The following is a 16,434-nucleotide window of genomic DNA, read 5'->3' as shown; positions in this document are numbered from 1 at the left end:
AGGTTCGCCTGAGGAGGATATGTTCAGACTGTTCTATAAATTAAGGTTCTCAAATGACAGTAAAACATGCCTGACTTAAATCTCCCAGTTAATATGAACATGGTTCCAGTCAGTTTTTTTGATTTTACAGAGGATTTTTATATCAAGTCCCTAATCTTCTCACTAAATGTCACAAAAATGTTAGAAAAGTAATTTATAATGCTTAGATTCCTGTTTCATATATGATAATTTAGCCTGTCATATTATTTTTATGTTTTTAAATGGGAAATTCTGTTGTCATACGGCTGTAGGCAAATAGTAAAGCGACTTATGATGCAAATCCAATTTTTGAAATGATTTTAGCAATTTTGAACAAAATCCAGGTTCAACCAACAAAGAAATAACATACTGGTGGGTGGGATGGGTACGGTCTGGGCAATGGGGTCTAGAATTATAAAATATACATATTGTCAGTCTCTACTGCAGTTATCTCCTGCATCAACCAATCAGGTTCTACCTGAGTCACATGTTCCTATTGATAAGAAGTACAGTAACATCAGGACTAAGGTACTGCAGGATAGTTGAATTTTCCTGACAGTTGAAGTGTATGGAATCAGATTTGTGCCAAAATTTTCAAACAAAACTTTCCTAATATCAAACAAAATTCATTCAATATTCATTCAGCTTCGCTGCTGGCTTTTCAGTCACTCCGCCCCGTTTTACGTTTTCACTGCCTGAGGATTCGTTTGCAGTTCTGGCACAGATCTCTCGTGTGGGCGGGGCTTCGCCTCATTTGCCAGCATGTATTTGAGTGACAGCTCCGTGCCCCGGGAACTCTATCACTGAGATGGACAGCAGCAACAGCTGCCAATTAGGATCACGTATGAGATTTGTGATTTGTGCACAAGATCAACTCCACGATTAATCAATTGTAAATATTGATCAAATATGTTCATTATGCTGTCCTAGACATTTGTGGTGTTACGATAGAATTTGTTAGCTACGCGTTGTTATCATTTACCTAATTAACTTTAGCTACCTGGGTACGTTACTCGCTAAGTAACGTTTGCAAACTTACATTCGTCCTCTCCACAATTGTCATTTCAGATATTCACAACTCCGTTCTTCATGTCTGATCATAACTGCATGTCTTCCGTAATGGTTTGATATGAGCATGCAGCAGTTTTGGGGTTTTTTTGGGCTAAGCATCATGCTAATATTCACTCCATACGTAGATCAGTATGAGTTGGTATATAAAATTCTGGTGGGTGGAAAAAGAATTTGGAAACACTAGTATAGAATTTAATATGACGCTGTTGTCTAAGGGCGTTGGTCAGACCGTAGAATTTCTTCGTGGAGTTATAGATTGCTTTCCGTCTTTTCTCTCTACAGCAATCAAATGTGGTGCAGGCTTTCACAGACTGTAAATGAATTACGTAAGGATTTCAGGTTTTATTGTACAGGTTCTTTACAATTTAACATTTACAACCAATTAAAAACAGTACTTAATGCAAAACTGTGAAACTTTGATATTAAATGTAAATGTATGAGTTCCCGGGGCACGGAGCTGTCACTCAAATACCTGCTGGCAAATGAGGCGAAGCCCCGCCCACACGAGAGATCTGTGCCAGAACTGCAAATGAATCCTCAGGCAGTGAAAACGTAAAACGGGGCGGAGTGACTGAAAAGCCAGCAGCGAAACTGAAAAACTAGCAGTGAAAACGTAAAACGGGGCGGAATGACTGAAAAGCCAGCAGCGAAACTGAAAAACTAGCAGTGAAAACGTAAAACGGGGCGGAGTGACTGAAAAGCCAGCAGCGAAACTGAAAAACTAGCAGTGAAAACGTAAAACGGGGCGGAGTGACTGAAAAGCCAGCAGCGAAACTGAAAAACTAGCAGTGAAAACGTAAAACGGGGCGGAGTGACTGAAAAGCCAGCAGCGAAACTGAAAAACTAGCAGTGAAAACGTAAAACGGGGCGGAGTGACTGAAAAGCCAGCAGCGAAACTGAAAAACTAGCAGTGAAAACGTAAAACGGGGCGGAGTGACTGAAAAGCCAGCTGCGAAACTGAAAAACTAGCAGTGAAAACGTAAAACGGGGCGGAGTGAATGAAAAGCCAGCAGCGAAACTGAAAAACTAGCAGTGAAAACGTAAAATGGGGCGGAGTGACTGAAAAGCCAGCAGCGAAACTGAAAAACTCACAGGCGAGAATGAATATTGAATGAATTTTGTTTGATATTAGGAAAGTTTTGTTTGAAAATTTTGCCACAAATCTGATTCCATAGATGTGTTACTCGTGAAAAACACTGAACTGTGACACATTTCTTACACTTACCTTAATCTTTTTATACAGACATTACTGATTATTGTATCGCTAACAAGCAGCAGTGTAGCTGCTGATATTTTATAATTGCACTAGTTTCTTGGCCCAGCACTTTACAGGAGCCCTGGAATACGCAAAAAGTATGATATGTATAAAACTGTATAATGTAAGGGGGTGGTGGACATTCTGTCAGGGGGGTCCAGAATTTCTAAATATGCCCCTCCCCATAACTAATTTCTCGCTGCAGCCATGCCTGAGCGTGCTGGTTACTTGAATGCCAGGGTTTTTACTCTTTGTGTCGTATTACTGAGGGGCTTCACAATAATGGTCCTTGCCATAACTAGTGCTACAGCCTGCTTGCTTATAATGCGAACTAGAGAGTAAATGGGAGCAGCAGATAAAACACATATCTGACTTAAAGCATCTTGTCAAATGTGATTGGTGCATGTACTCCAGATTAAGCCAGTCAGCATGGAAAATCTGAGCTATGCAGGGGACAGCCAATTAAATACAAGAGATATGTTCTCTCACTTTATTGTAGAAACTATGGTATTGTTTTAGAAGGAAGGGGAAAATAATTATGTTCCAGGTATAATTAGGTGGGGGGTGCATATTGTACAGAGCAACAGTCAAGAATAACCAACAGCATATCGTCAATATAAATGATATTAGTTCACATTTTTAAACACTGCACCAAGTTTGTAGGTCTAAAAAGACTTTGGCGAGACATATCTCTGAGGAGTATTTGCCAACATTTGGATGTTGCACAGTCGTACAAAAGTTGACAATGTGATAGTGTAGATCATCTGTCTGTTTCCTGATTTACATTCTCCTCAGCTGATGAAATGGTATACATTTTAGGAAGTGAGAGAGAGAGGAAATTTACTGGGGATTTGCTGGGGCTACATTTTGCAAAAAGAGACCAAAAGAAATCATATGTTAGAATGAGATGTCTCAGAAGTTGAAGACACGCTGTGAAGGTTATGCAGTGTCGAGAAGGTGAGGCCAGGTGTGTCGTTGCCATTTAATCCGAAAGGTGTGAGAAGGTTCATCACGACCCGTGCTGGTCTGCTTTGATGGGCGAATCCTAGAAATCAATGGGAACTGGTTGTCGGAGATGGTTTGGGCGTAGCCTCCAGCTCTAACAGATGAGATCCTGACAGATACCCACCAAAAACCCAGCTAAGATATCCATACTTTCCGACAGCCACTATAGCAAGTATTTGTCATGTGATCTTAGGGAGAGAGAATTTCCAGGTAAACACCCACCAAAAACTGACTGATATTACAATACCCTTTGACTCAATTGGCATATTTTATATTTCTGCATAGCAGCACAAATATATTCCCAAGTAATTACTGCAAAACCACATTTTATTATCGCATAAATGCGAGAAATTAATAACACACTGAAATAAATGTTTTTGTCCTTTAATCTAGTGACACTGCAATAAAAAAATTATGAATTTCAAGATTACAACTCATTAACAGCAGTTTTGAAGTACATTTATCAAAGAAAAAGGTTAGGTGACCAGGGTGTATGCAATGATTACTTCCACTTGTCTCTCATTTCCCGTCTCATGAATATTAATGGATGATGTTTTTGTTCTTTGTGGCTGCTAGTAGCCTAAAAGAAGCAAGCTTGTCACTCATGCTGTATTACAGCAAGGAAAAGCTCTCCTGTTACCATCCTGCAGTTTGCTTCTTTCCCCAGAAAAGGGGCAACTGCGAGCTGTCCCAGACCATGTGCACTGCTATCCCAGACCGCCCCCACTGCATGCCATCCCTTACTGCACCCACTGGGTACCGTCCCAGACTGTGCCTACTGCATGCCGTCTCAGAGGTGCATGTTGTCCTAGACCCCACCTACCCCTGCGTTTATATACACCCCCATTCTCTGCCCACATCACACAGTTCACTTCACCATCGCAAGTGGATTCAGTGGAAATACATGTGTGTGTTTTCCTTCTTGATACTTTGAAGTACCTTGTACTGGAATTTCCCAAATCTCAGTGGTTATTATTTTCTTTGTTTCTTTTTATTTTTTTTACAGATATGAGCATACTGATGCTCTTCCACCTTCAGGAAAGTGCAAGGAGGCAGGTTCAGAGTAAAATGCTTCTTCTGGCCAGCGTGGCGCCGTAGTAGCAGGCCAAGTCAGCAGAGGCAGCAGCCCAGTTTTGAAGGAATAGCTACATTCCCTGCTTGATGGCTTCCCTTGAACCCGGCCTCCCTCCCATAATTCCTGAAGGGCACCAGCCCAGGTCTTACTCTTCCAGCTCTTAGGACTGTATAAAAAGAGATGTCAGCCATGTTGTTATAACTGAGCTTGTATAGCTGAGATGACACTATTGTGTTGTTTTTAAACAAACATACTCAGAGGTGTATTTAGGTGTAAATGCAAAATAAATAACACATCAAGGACTCCAAAGTCGCAGTTCTTAACTAAGCTGAAGCCAGGGCCTGTCAAAAGTGTTACAGTAATATAAGCAGTGATAGGATATTTGAAATGATTTTGTTGACTGCTTGTGTCCAAATGACAGTTTTGTGCATTTATACAGCTGGAGTGATTGGGGTTAAGTATGGCATTCATGGAAACTACAGGTTCCTCAAACAATTCAAGGGCCTATGCCTCTTGAAGTCGCATAATATGCCCTTATGGATTCCTTAACTGTACTTTTTCTTGTGCCTTTGAAGGAAGAACTCTTGATACTGAAATGATGAAATCCATCCATCCAAAATACGTGTCCAGTGAGAGTGGCGATGAGTCTGGAGCCTAGATGCCGATCTGTCACAGGATCACACACAGACAATACCAGCAATTTAGCTGCATGTTTGTGGAGAACCGTGTGTATGGTCTTGGGGGCCAAGTATCATTATCATTGGGCATCATTTTCTTTTTTATCACTATGGCTTATTTTGCAGTTACCATTTTACAGGACAGTGATCCCTCTTATTCACCAAAGTGCATGTGCTCTTTAGTTCTGACCGATGTCCTTGTTAGAAACCGATAAGCCAATTTCTCTAATAAAAACAACTTTCAGTTTGGAACAACAGCTGAGGGAACATTTCTGTAAACATTACATTAATTGTCAAGTCTTTCATGAATGATCTGAAGAAGTAGTCTTTTGCCCGTAAAGTGAAACAATTATCTGCTCAATTAACCATAATTGATTTTCTGATATTGGGTCACTGGAACAACAGTAAGTAGCACTGGTATGAGGTAATCTACACTGTAAAGCGGTAGCTGTGAAATAATTGTTCAGACACAGATTTGCTATGGATTCATTTTTCAGAAACGAATTCACCAAAGAGGCATGCATGTGATAAATAAATACTTAAGTACTGCAAACACATAAATGATCTTTTTGTGTTATATTTTGACGTGAAGTGACTTCCTGTACTTGTGTATTACAGTGGTCCTCACAGTCTCTACGGCTGCCTGGCCAGCTGGCGATGTGATTGGTGTGACTGCCTGCTGTGAGCGAGCCGAAAGGTCAGGTCCTGCCATGGCTGCCCAATAGCAAAAGTGCTACTATGGTTATATACTGTATACACAGTATGCTACCAGGTGGCTCAGTGGGTCTGGGAACGTTCCCAGAACTTAAGCTAACGTTATGTGAAGGTCTTCCCAAAGTTGGCAGAGAAGGTTCTTACTGTAACGTTAATGGAACGTTATTTCCACATTTTAACAAAGGTAACAAAGGTTCCGTCAACGTCAGCACAATAACATTATAAGAATCTTTTATTTATAACTGAACATACTTTCAACGGAATTACTGAGAATTATTTCATAATAAAACCCTATTTTTTTTTAAACTATGCAGTACAGCGTAGTTCTACTATACCATTCTTAGTTTTAGTTGTAGTTATTGAAGTAGTGGGATAACATTCTAGGAACATCAGGAAAACTTGACACTTTGAACCAAGGGAGTTCCTAGCTACTGAAAGATCAGGGGCTAAGTTAAGTTTACCCGGGGCTTAACATTTTTTCTTTTTGAAGAAAGATTAGCATTGGGGCTAAAATATTTAGGGTTAGGCTTAAACTACTCGGGCCATAGCGACTGGACCTAAAGACACCCATGCTTTGAACGTTTCCATACCTTAATCGTAATGTTCAGGAAATGTTCTTAGAATTAAAAATTGTAATGGCGGTAGTATTGCAGCCCCATAAGATCTGGGTGGTGAGTTTGGCTGCTGTCTCAGCCCTGTATGTGTGGGGTTTGCATGGGCTCCCTGCATTTGCAAAGAATTCAGTTTGTTCCCAGGTCTAAGGTCCCCAGAGAGTCAGCCTGGGGCGACAGTGGCAAAAAAACACCCCCTGAGAGAAAGGAAGAAACCATGGGAGGAAGCAGGAAGCCCATCATGCTCTGGACGACACGGTCATTCGCGCAGATGGATAGACGGCACAGGTAGGCAGTCAGATGGGCAGGTGAGGGGGCTTAGGCAGACGGCGAGCAGGTGGGGAGCCCCAGGCAGGCGGCAGGCAGGCAGAAACGCATGCAGGATGGCGGCTAGGTGGGGGGCTCCCTTGTATATGGACCTCCAAGCGGTTTACCCAGAAGGAGGGAGGGGATAAGGAAGGTACCTCAGCAAGTGCGGAACAGACGAACAATAGGAGACGGCAGGCTGAGGAGCTCAGAGAAGCTCCAGCAGGACCAGGTGTGGCAGCATGACTGGGAGGGAGAGGCAGGTGGGGACCCCTGCTGGAAGGCATGAGGAATCTCGGAACGGCGGAGCTCCAACAAAAGACGCGCAATTAGGCTGAGCGCTGGCTCTGAGCTGCCCTCAGTTTGTGAGTGCAGGAGTGGACCGGTACCCTGTCCAGGGCTGGAGGATCGATGAATCTTAAATCTCACTCTTTCCTCAAAATAACTCAAACCGTGCACCTTCCCTAAATGAGACAATGAGCAGTGAAAGAGACTTATAAGAGCTGAATATTTCACCAGCTCGAATTTGCCCTGAATCTATACCCATTAGCTTAGTATTTTTTTGTATTTTTTTTTTCTAGGACTAACATCACTAAACTGAACCAACTGCTGCAGATGAGTTTGCAGTCTGTCGAAACTGAATAAAAACTCTGAAGCCTCCAATGGTCTTTGCTTGAGGCAGAAGAACAGGATAACTCTTGAGGGAAAATATAAGTCATACATGGGAGTATAGAGAAGCAAATGCATTCCTGCACCTTCAACACGCCAATCCTCCACCTGTGGGGGGAAAGGAAAAGAAAGTAATTTTAACTGTTCTAGCTGTGGTCATCTGGCGTGGTTGATGCATATTTTATGTATTGGGGTGTAGGAGGTATCCATAGGAGGTTTGCATCTGCTGGTTTTAGGCTGACACCTCAGTGTAGATCTTATGAAATAAACTTCAGAAAGACTCATTTGCAGGTATGCTGCTATGTTTTGGAGGGTAGAGAGAGATCAACCTTACTGGTACACTGTCAGAAAAAAGGTACAGCCCTGCTACATTAATGTTCCCCCAATGGTACAAAAATGTTATTAATTTCTGTCCCTTAAATTAAACTAAAAGGTACATTTACCTGCAGCTGTGGTACAACTGACAGACCCTTGAGGGTACAGCCCCAGTAACAAGCAATCGGTACTTTTTTATTATAGGTTATGATGCACTGCACCTCCCTTAAAAGCTACTGTTTTATTGCCATCCATCCAGAGATCTTGCATAAAGGTATCTAGTAGAAGCTGGAAACGTGGATGCCTGCCCATAGGTGTGAAGGTGCCCCAATTGGACTGATTCTCAATAGCCCAATGGTGACCTTCCTCGATAAGCCAGTAGCTTCCAGGTTATTGAAAAAAGTCGTCTTTTTTTCTTTCCTCCTTGGTCAGCACACGAACAATAACACATAATGAGCTGTAGTCACGGGTGCTAAACGGTCAATCGCACCTTTAAAGCCTATTAAGTACTTAGGAGATTATCCATAATGCTGTTAGTTTACATTTTGTCCCCCTTGTAAATGGAAAATGTCGAGGAAATTTCCCTGAATGGAGAAAGGTGGTGCAAAAGACCTTGTGAAGATACAGGAAATCAATATTGTGAAAGGTTCGATGCTTTGTGTGCCGCCCATGAGACAACGAACAAAAAGTTGCGCATGAGTTGGAAGAGTGGCTCTGAGACTCCTGCTCAAGGCCGTCAGAAGCACGTCTCCTCAATGTACCCGATTTAAGAGGTGAGAAATACAAATATCTCACATCCTCACGCAGAGCTCTGAGCGCTGAAATTCCACATGTATGCAACAAAACCCCTAAGCAAACAATCATCTAAACAACAGGAAGAAGTCGGACTCTTCTGGCACAGAATCAACATCCGCAGAAAAAGCAGAATGCCTTCCAAAGCTCGAGTACAGGTTCATAAATGTATTTCTGGTGCCAATCTACACAACCCAGGAGAATTAGGAAAGTACATAAATACACAGCAGTACATACTGTATATCCAGATACATTTAATTACATTGCATTGCAGTGCTACATAGGTTACAGTTACGTTTATACATTTCAAGTAAAGAAAATCATCCATTCATCTTGTATCTGCTTATGCTGGTCAGGGTCCTAGGCACCTGGAGCCCATCCCAGTATAGGGCATAAAGCTGGGCCACTCCCTGGACAGGATACCAGTCTGCCTCAGAAGTCACTTTATTGGCCAGATATCACTGCATGTATCAGGGCATTGTTTGCCATTGTTTGGCAGTATTGGTGATACATTCACAGACAACATGGAACATAAGTGAAAGAATAGAATAGTTAGAAAAGAAAGAGTAGAATAAAATAGTGCAAACAGTGCAGTGAATATAAATAAACAGAAATTCTTCTGAATTCACCCTGGACAGGATGCCAGACCAATTCAGGACAAATGCACACATATGATCATTAGAGACACCATTTAGTGTAACGGCTAGAGCAGGGGTCCCCAACCTTATTTACAGTGAGTGGGGGAGGGGGCACAGTGAGATCAGTTATCCTGTTTCTGCCATCTCAGGCACTGTCACATACATGTGCATGTATCCAGCACAGCAAACACATCCCATTTCTACTAAATGCTACACAGGCTGCGTCGCAGTTCCCTGTGCGCTGCCAGTAGCTGACGGTGGGCAAGTTGGTGAGCTGAGCTCCATAGGAAACCAGGGTACCAACGCTGTGTGGACATGCAGCTTCTTCTCATGCCAGAATCTAATTATTATCCATCCATCCATTTTTTTTTATCCGCTTGTCCTATGTATTATTATTCATAGAGGGGACAATGTGTGGCTCAGAGGGCTAAGCCACTCTTCCTGTAGCCAGGAGCTTGCTGGTTTGAAGCCCGCTTCAGCAGAATAGTCACATGTCTGTGGGCCCCTGACTAAGGCCTTTAACCTGCAGCTCCCTGGGTGCCATGCTGTGACCCCCCCCCCCCCAGGCTTGATTTCACTGGCATATTTGTCTCATAGAGAACAAGATGGGGTAAAAAAGAATTTCCCCCCCAAGGATTATTTATGTATCGCTATTCTTTCATTATCAAAATATCAGTAGCAAAACCTTAGTACGAAACTTGATTAGGAAATGAACGGAAGATTTTAAAACGTATTCTGAAAAAAAATCTAGGTTTTGGATAGAAATAGATGCATTAGAGAAGAACATAGCAATTCGGCTGCTGATAGGAGGCTGTGTTCCTCTGACATGCATGCAGAGTCGATAAGCGTTATAATTCATGCCTGTACTTAAGACGGCTGAGCATGTGGACAGGCGGTACAGGGTGTTTAGAAGGCAGTATAACAGAAGATATTTGAAAAAGAAGGCTGTTCTGCTGGAACGACGTGCGGCTTCGTCAGGCAGGTGGCATCCATGGCATAAATCTTTTTAAGGGGAGTTTCACATAAAGGTGGATCAAGACGACAACGGGCTGTCGCCGGCAAAATAAGTTCAGTCCATCTCCATCTTGCAGCGGGTGGATGCCGTAAATCAGCCACTGTGGAGCAGCTCTTCCTTCTAGATTTTTTATATCTAAAGTAGCAATATTTAATCAGGCTCTCAGCAAGGTGGCCCATTGGTGGAGAGGGGGGGGCACTGTGGGTCCAATTCCATTCCTGAGGTCTATGTGTGTGGGTAGGAAAGGGGGGGGTACTGAACCCATGATGTGAGAATGCGTGAGCTATAGAAGACCGGCTTCCTGTCCAGGGTGTCCCCTGCCTACTGCTCTGCGCTTCCTGAACATTCTAAGATTCTAAGGTTATGAAAAACGCATGGATCCCTATCAATGTTTTCAAAAAAGCAAATAACGCTCATGCACACATTCATCTCTTGTGTACATATCAGTCTGATTTGCATCACAGTAGCTGGGGACAGTGTGCCAGCCAGGACACATGAATGGGCCATTCCCAGCATTCCCTGCATTCCCAGCTTTCCCTGCATTCCCAGCATTCCCTGCAGCCCCTCTGTGTCACTGTGCCATGGAGGTAGATGACACAGCCGACACAACATTTGTGTGGGGTAAGGCTTGCATCCACAGGCAATGTAACTCAATAAAGTTATATTAAAATAAAATGAAATAAAATAAAGAAACAAGCATTTCAGAAACAAACATATCTCTCTCCCCTCCCAATGGCCTGACTCTGTACATTAAAGTCAGCTGCTACAATCTATGTACAGCTGTGCACACACTATCCCTACTGTGTGAATGGCCTGTGAACAAGGTGACTTAGACTAGAAATCAGGGAATACACTTTATTAAATTTGCACTGACCGTTGTCTCTCCATGGAGCCTCTTGTTTGCAGAGAATTCAATGCAGACATTTAGTAGAATAATGCGATGCTGTGTGCTAAAGATAAAGCCGATGCGGCCTGTAGGCATTGAATTCCCAGTTTGTTGCTGTTAGTTGCCACTTACTACCACTTCTTTGTCTCCCTTTTAAGTTACTCTTGGACTGTGTGCCTCCATACGGTTTGACTCATTTCTGGGCACTGTGACTCCATTCTCTTTAACTCACTCCTGGACTCAGTGCCTCCATTCTGTTTGACTCCTGGGCTCTGTGCCTCCATACGGTTTGTCTCATTTCTGGGCACTGTGACTCCATTCTCTTTAACTCACTCCTGGACTCAGTGCCTCCATTCTGTTTGACTCCTGGGCTCTGCCTCCATACGGTTTGACTCATTTCTGGGCACTGTGACTCCATTCTCTTTAACTCACTCCTGGACTCAGTGCCTCCATTCTGTTTGACTCCTGGGCTCTGTGCCTCCATACGGTTTGACTCATTTCTGGGCACTGTGACTCCATTCTCTTTAACTCACTCCTGGACTCAGTGCCTCCATTCTGTTTGACTCCTGGGCTCTGTGCCTCCATACGGTTTGACTCATTTCTGGGCACTGTGCCTCCATACGGTTTGACTCATTTCTGGGCACTGTGACTCCATTCTTTTTGACTCACTCCAGGACTCTGTGCCTCGATCCTGTTTCACTCCTGTTATTTTCTCCTCTCTACATTGTAACTACCATTAAAAAACTACCAGGTAATTAAAAATCGTACCATTTCCAGATCATAAACTGAAAAAACTGAAGCCTCATTCTTTGAATAGCCTACATGTATGATTTTCAAAACAAAGTAAGTCAGTCAGCCACAGAAAACTGAAAGCTGATCTCAAAGCAGGAAAAATGCTTGTTAATAAAATGAGCAAAAATGTTCAACAGTGTCCACGTTACACATCTTCCTATTCCTGTTTATAGACACAAAAAAAAAAAAATGATTCTACCTCAGAATTAAATGAACACAGCCTGGTCAAACATTGTCAGATCATGGCTGAAACTATCTAATTGGCCTCTTTTGAGATATAAAAACCTAATTCTTCTATATAAGCTTTCTTTAAAGAAAATATTAGATATTGTTAATGGGTATGTATGGGAAGAAGTGGGTGAAACCTTGTTTGAATTCGGAATAAGAAAATCTCTAGCTGTGTTTGTTGTACAGATTTAAAGCATTCAAGGATACAGAGGCAGGAGACACATAGAGCTGTACACTATCTCCCATGGTGCTGCATTTTATCCCCGTACATGGCAGGTGAGTGAGATTTTGACATTCATCCTATCTTCCATAATGCCAGGATTTCCTGTTATTTTTTCCTGTGACTCCTTGTCACATGGTGAGGGCCACGGTCACTGCTGGTATCCCAGCAGACAGAGGCAGGGGACTCACATGTGGAGAGCTTATGTCTTGTTAAATCTCCGGTACCATGCAGCCCATTTGATTAATACCAGATTCTGTGGCATGTGAGGGCATAATACTGATGAGGGGGCCACTGCATTTAATGCAAAGCATGTAAATGTAACTTAATGCTAACATAACAAATCTTAGGATATATTAAAAGTCATTCTACCACCCTAAATCCATTATGAAATATCAGCCTCTTAATTCCAGTGCTAAAAATGCGTATGGTAATGTCATGAGGGACAGTGACACATTGGCCTGTTTTATCTTGTTTGACAGGTTCGTCAAAAAGACCCGGTGATGAGCAGCCATTCCCCCCCAAGCAGCTTTCAAGGTTACGCTGACACGTACAAATATTACCCCCAGCTCGAGCAGAAAGTGGCATGCTGAAACATTAACCGTGTACCAGAAGGATCCAGAGTTCAATTAATGGTTAAAGCTTCTTCTCACCCTGGATATTCTGCATATTCATGCATTGGTTCCTGGCAGCGCTTGTCATTTGGAAAGTAAATTTCAGCTGTCTCACATCCATAGTGGGTTTGGTCCAGACATCAGGACGAGATGGGCTGTACTTGAGGGAGACTCTTTATGTACAAAACTGTATCAGATTATCAATTACAAAAGAGCACCCTGAACATGCTACCCTAGGCTGAAAAAAACATTTTGGCATTTAAAAACAAAACTATGTTCAGAGGGTGTTTATTTTTTGCACCAAATGGGTGTGTTAGGTGCTCCCAATGACAGTTTAGGTCATGTCTAGGTCAAATTAATGCATCCCCTGTAGAAAGTATAAGGGGCAGTTCACCCCAAAACTGAAAAACGTGAGAGTTGAGTAACCGGGTGATAATTTCTGGTAAGAGACGTTGCTGTTGGATTTTTCCAATATATTTTTCTGAGGCTTTATTCACCACAGAAAGAATGCCATTCACTCCCAGTATATTCGAGAGAAGCCTGACATTTCTACGGCTGATATCTCCAAACCTAGGCAAGTCCCTGCAGAACAGCCTAGATGGAGAGATAGCACTAAAGCCCCGCTAAACATATATATATATATATAAAAAATTTTGCCGGTGAACTCCCCCTTTAAGGATGCACAGAAAAAAATGTGACTACTGAGTTGCCCAAACATTGTTTTGCTTGCTTACATTTTTCGCCAGAATAACTCAAGTTGCTAGTCTTGGTTAAGACTACATCTTGCACCAAACCAAACCCCTCCCTGTCAGGCAGGTTGTCACGTTGCGTCAGTGGAAGGTCCATGTAACAGCGAATAGCGAGCCTCACGTGGCGACCCTGGAGCTGTGCAGTAATGAGCCGTCATTCAGAAAGTCAGATTGAAATCTTCATCCCCTCAAAGCCCTGGGAGGAGACGGGGGCCTGCGGGAGTGATAAGCAGCCAAACCCTGGCATTTATCCAGTGTCCTCTTCTTATCGCCATGGGAACACGGCACCCCCATTGTGAGACGCTTCAATAGAGCGGAGATAGGCTCGTGGGGTTTCTCGTCTCCGGGAGCTTGCAACAGTATAGATACCTGATCAATCTGGGCTATTTCAGGCAGGAAAGTCAGGAGTACTCGCGAACGCTCCGTGGCAGTAATCTGCCGCGATGCCCTGGCAGCAGGCTGGGGTTCGCCACTGAGGTGACGGATCGCGGACACACTCCAGCCCAGATTAGTATTTTTAATCAACGCTTTTATAGATCCGCTTTATCCTCTAGCACTTAACAATATCCAACTGACAAATGCTGCATTTGTGGCACAAATAAACATTAATGATGAAAACCACAGACAAAATGCATGTTGTCTGCACTCCATCACATTTCTCCAAGCTATTGGAAGTAAACTTCTGACTTTATCAAACTCTGTCGTGTTTTTTCTACATTTTGTACTACACTATTTACTTGACTATAAGAAACAAATATTTTATAAAAAAAAAGCAACATCCAGGATACCACAGTACATATGCAGGTGAATAATGGTCCAAATATATGCATAAGAAATATATGTACATGTATGGTCCACTTAGGGTATAGATTCTATTTTCTTATTGGTCCAGACATATCACGTAATTGTTGATTATTTTTGTGTAACCGCACAGGTAGCCTAATAACAGTTGTACATTACTGTGTTGTAATATTTCATTATTCATGTTAATACAAAAAAACCTGTGTGACCTTTTACTCATAAAGAAACAGTCGTTCATATCCGCATAATTTTCCTTGGTTTTCAAAATGCATGTGCTTGTCTGTTTACGGTTCCTATGGTAATTTAATAGACTGGCTGCTTATAGTGAGTAGCCTGGCCAGACGTTCCATCTATTTAGGGACTATATTGTTAAGAGTGCATTGGGATATTATTAAATGCTAATTGAAATTATGTTCTTCTGAAAAATTGACTGTGATTAGTTTATTCTATTATTATTTTTTTTTGTTCGTTAGCAAAGGTATAAGTGGGATAAATCACTTCGAGGTGTGTGGTTATGCGGAAATAATCGACTCCAACCTGGTGAGCAACCCAGGGCGAAGCAGCATCACATCACATCATATATATAAGGGAAAATGAGAAAATGCTGACGACTTTGAGGCAGTAGTGATCTGATGATATTTTTCTTCAAGTTTGAATGGTGGTGTTGGTGCTTATTTGATGTAATTTATTTGACATCCTTAGGCTGTAAGTCTATGTAATGTCTCCTTGCTCTGGTATATTTTATTTCAGAGTTTAGTATATATGAAGATGACATCAAACTATATGTGTAGTTTATATATAGAGTGCTAAGACTATTGTTCTATAGTGCCTAAAGGGAAAGAACAGCTTTTATTGCAGAAGGAAAAGTTTCCAGTGTAAGCACAAACTAAGATAGCCCAAGCAGGACAAACTGTGCTTACCTTTTCAACTCTGTGACGAAGCAGAATTTCTTAATTATCTCTCCTTTGAGGTGAGGAAAGAAAATAAACTGCTTGGCTGCCATTGCCCAAGGAGCTAAACGAGCGCTGATACCCCTGCACAATAAAAGCCAGAGAGAGACGGTAAAGTACAGAACTTCATGGCTTATGAAACAGCAGATCATAAACTTAAGTACGAACTTTCAGCAAACGCAACATTAAATATTATCCCTGTTGTTAAGGCTCACCTACACTTTAGGTAAATGGAGAACTAATTAATTTGGTAGCACTCCATACTGAGTGCCTTTGTTAAACATACTCAAAAAAACTGTACACACAGAATTGATGATACTTCTGAAAGGGGTTAATGGGAGAAAGAGCCTGAAAGGACACAGTACTCCAACAAATGTGACACACCTCTTAAACGTTTCTGTATTGATTTGTTTCGATTAGTTTAGGGGCTAATACGTTCAGCACCTGGCCTTGTCCGTGACCAAAATCTATGTCAAGCCAACTGAAAAGATGCCCTTAATGATTGGCGAAACTTAAAAACAAACTTGAGATTTTCTTATTAATTCAAGGTTATCCAAGTTACCCAAGAAAGAAATGGTGGGAGAACCCAAATCATCAGAAATCGATCTTTGAGATTAAGTGTAGTGCTGTTTCGACTGTTCTCCGGGTAAAAATGCCTTGTAGATGGCAGAGGTCAGAGAAGAATGGCCAGACTGGTTCAAGGTGACAGAAAGGCAACAATAACTCAAATAGCCACTCATTACAACAAAGGTATGCAGAACAGCATCTCTGAATGCATAGCAGGTCGAACCTTAAGCAGATGGGCTACAGCAGCAGCAGACTAAACTGGGAGCCACTTCTGTCAGCTAAAAACAAGAAACTGAAGTTACAGTTGGCACAGGCTCAACATAAATTGGACAATGGAAGATTAGAAAAAATTATGACTGGTCAGAAGAGTCTCTATTTTTGTTGCCACACATAGAAGGTAGGGTTAGAATTTGACGCAAACAACATGAAAGCATGGATCCATCCAACTTTGTATCAACAATTCAGG

General features: G+C 42.1%; 2 long non-coding RNA genes across 4 annotated transcripts; both read left to right on the top strand.

Annotated features, from left to right (window-relative positions):
- The first annotated feature begins 799 nt into the window (after positions 1–799).
- Positions 800–7,681, top strand: LOC140578362 (uncharacterized). Of its 3 annotated transcripts, none has more exons than XR_011982509.1 (5): positions 800–910; positions 4,356–4,566; positions 5,000–5,798; positions 6,571–6,714; positions 7,314–7,681. It is a non-coding gene; the product is annotated as an uncharacterized lncRNA (long non-coding RNA). The 3 variants fall into 3 exon arrangements; XR_011982508.1 differs by having other exon boundaries at positions 4,356–5,149; positions 5,720–5,798; XR_011982507.1 differs by having other exon boundaries at positions 4,356–5,798.
- Positions 7,682–10,747: 3,066 nt separating this feature from the next.
- Positions 10,748–14,346, top strand: LOC140578369 (uncharacterized). Its single transcript, XR_011982514.1, has 3 exons — positions 10,748–10,782; positions 12,254–12,343; positions 12,770–14,346. It is a non-coding gene; the product is annotated as an uncharacterized lncRNA (long non-coding RNA).
- The last annotated feature ends 2,088 nt before the right edge of the window (positions 14,347–16,434 follow it).

The sequence above is a fragment of the Paramormyrops kingsleyae genome, chromosome 14 (genome assembly GCF_048594095.1).
Source record: "Paramormyrops kingsleyae isolate MSU_618 chromosome 14, PKINGS_0.4, whole genome shotgun sequence".
NCBI classification, from domain to species: Eukaryota; Metazoa; Chordata; class Actinopteri; order Osteoglossiformes; family Mormyridae; genus Paramormyrops; species Paramormyrops kingsleyae.
The sequence above is the reverse complement of the archived record's forward strand: the minus strand, read 5'-3'. Positions and strand labels throughout refer to the sequence as shown.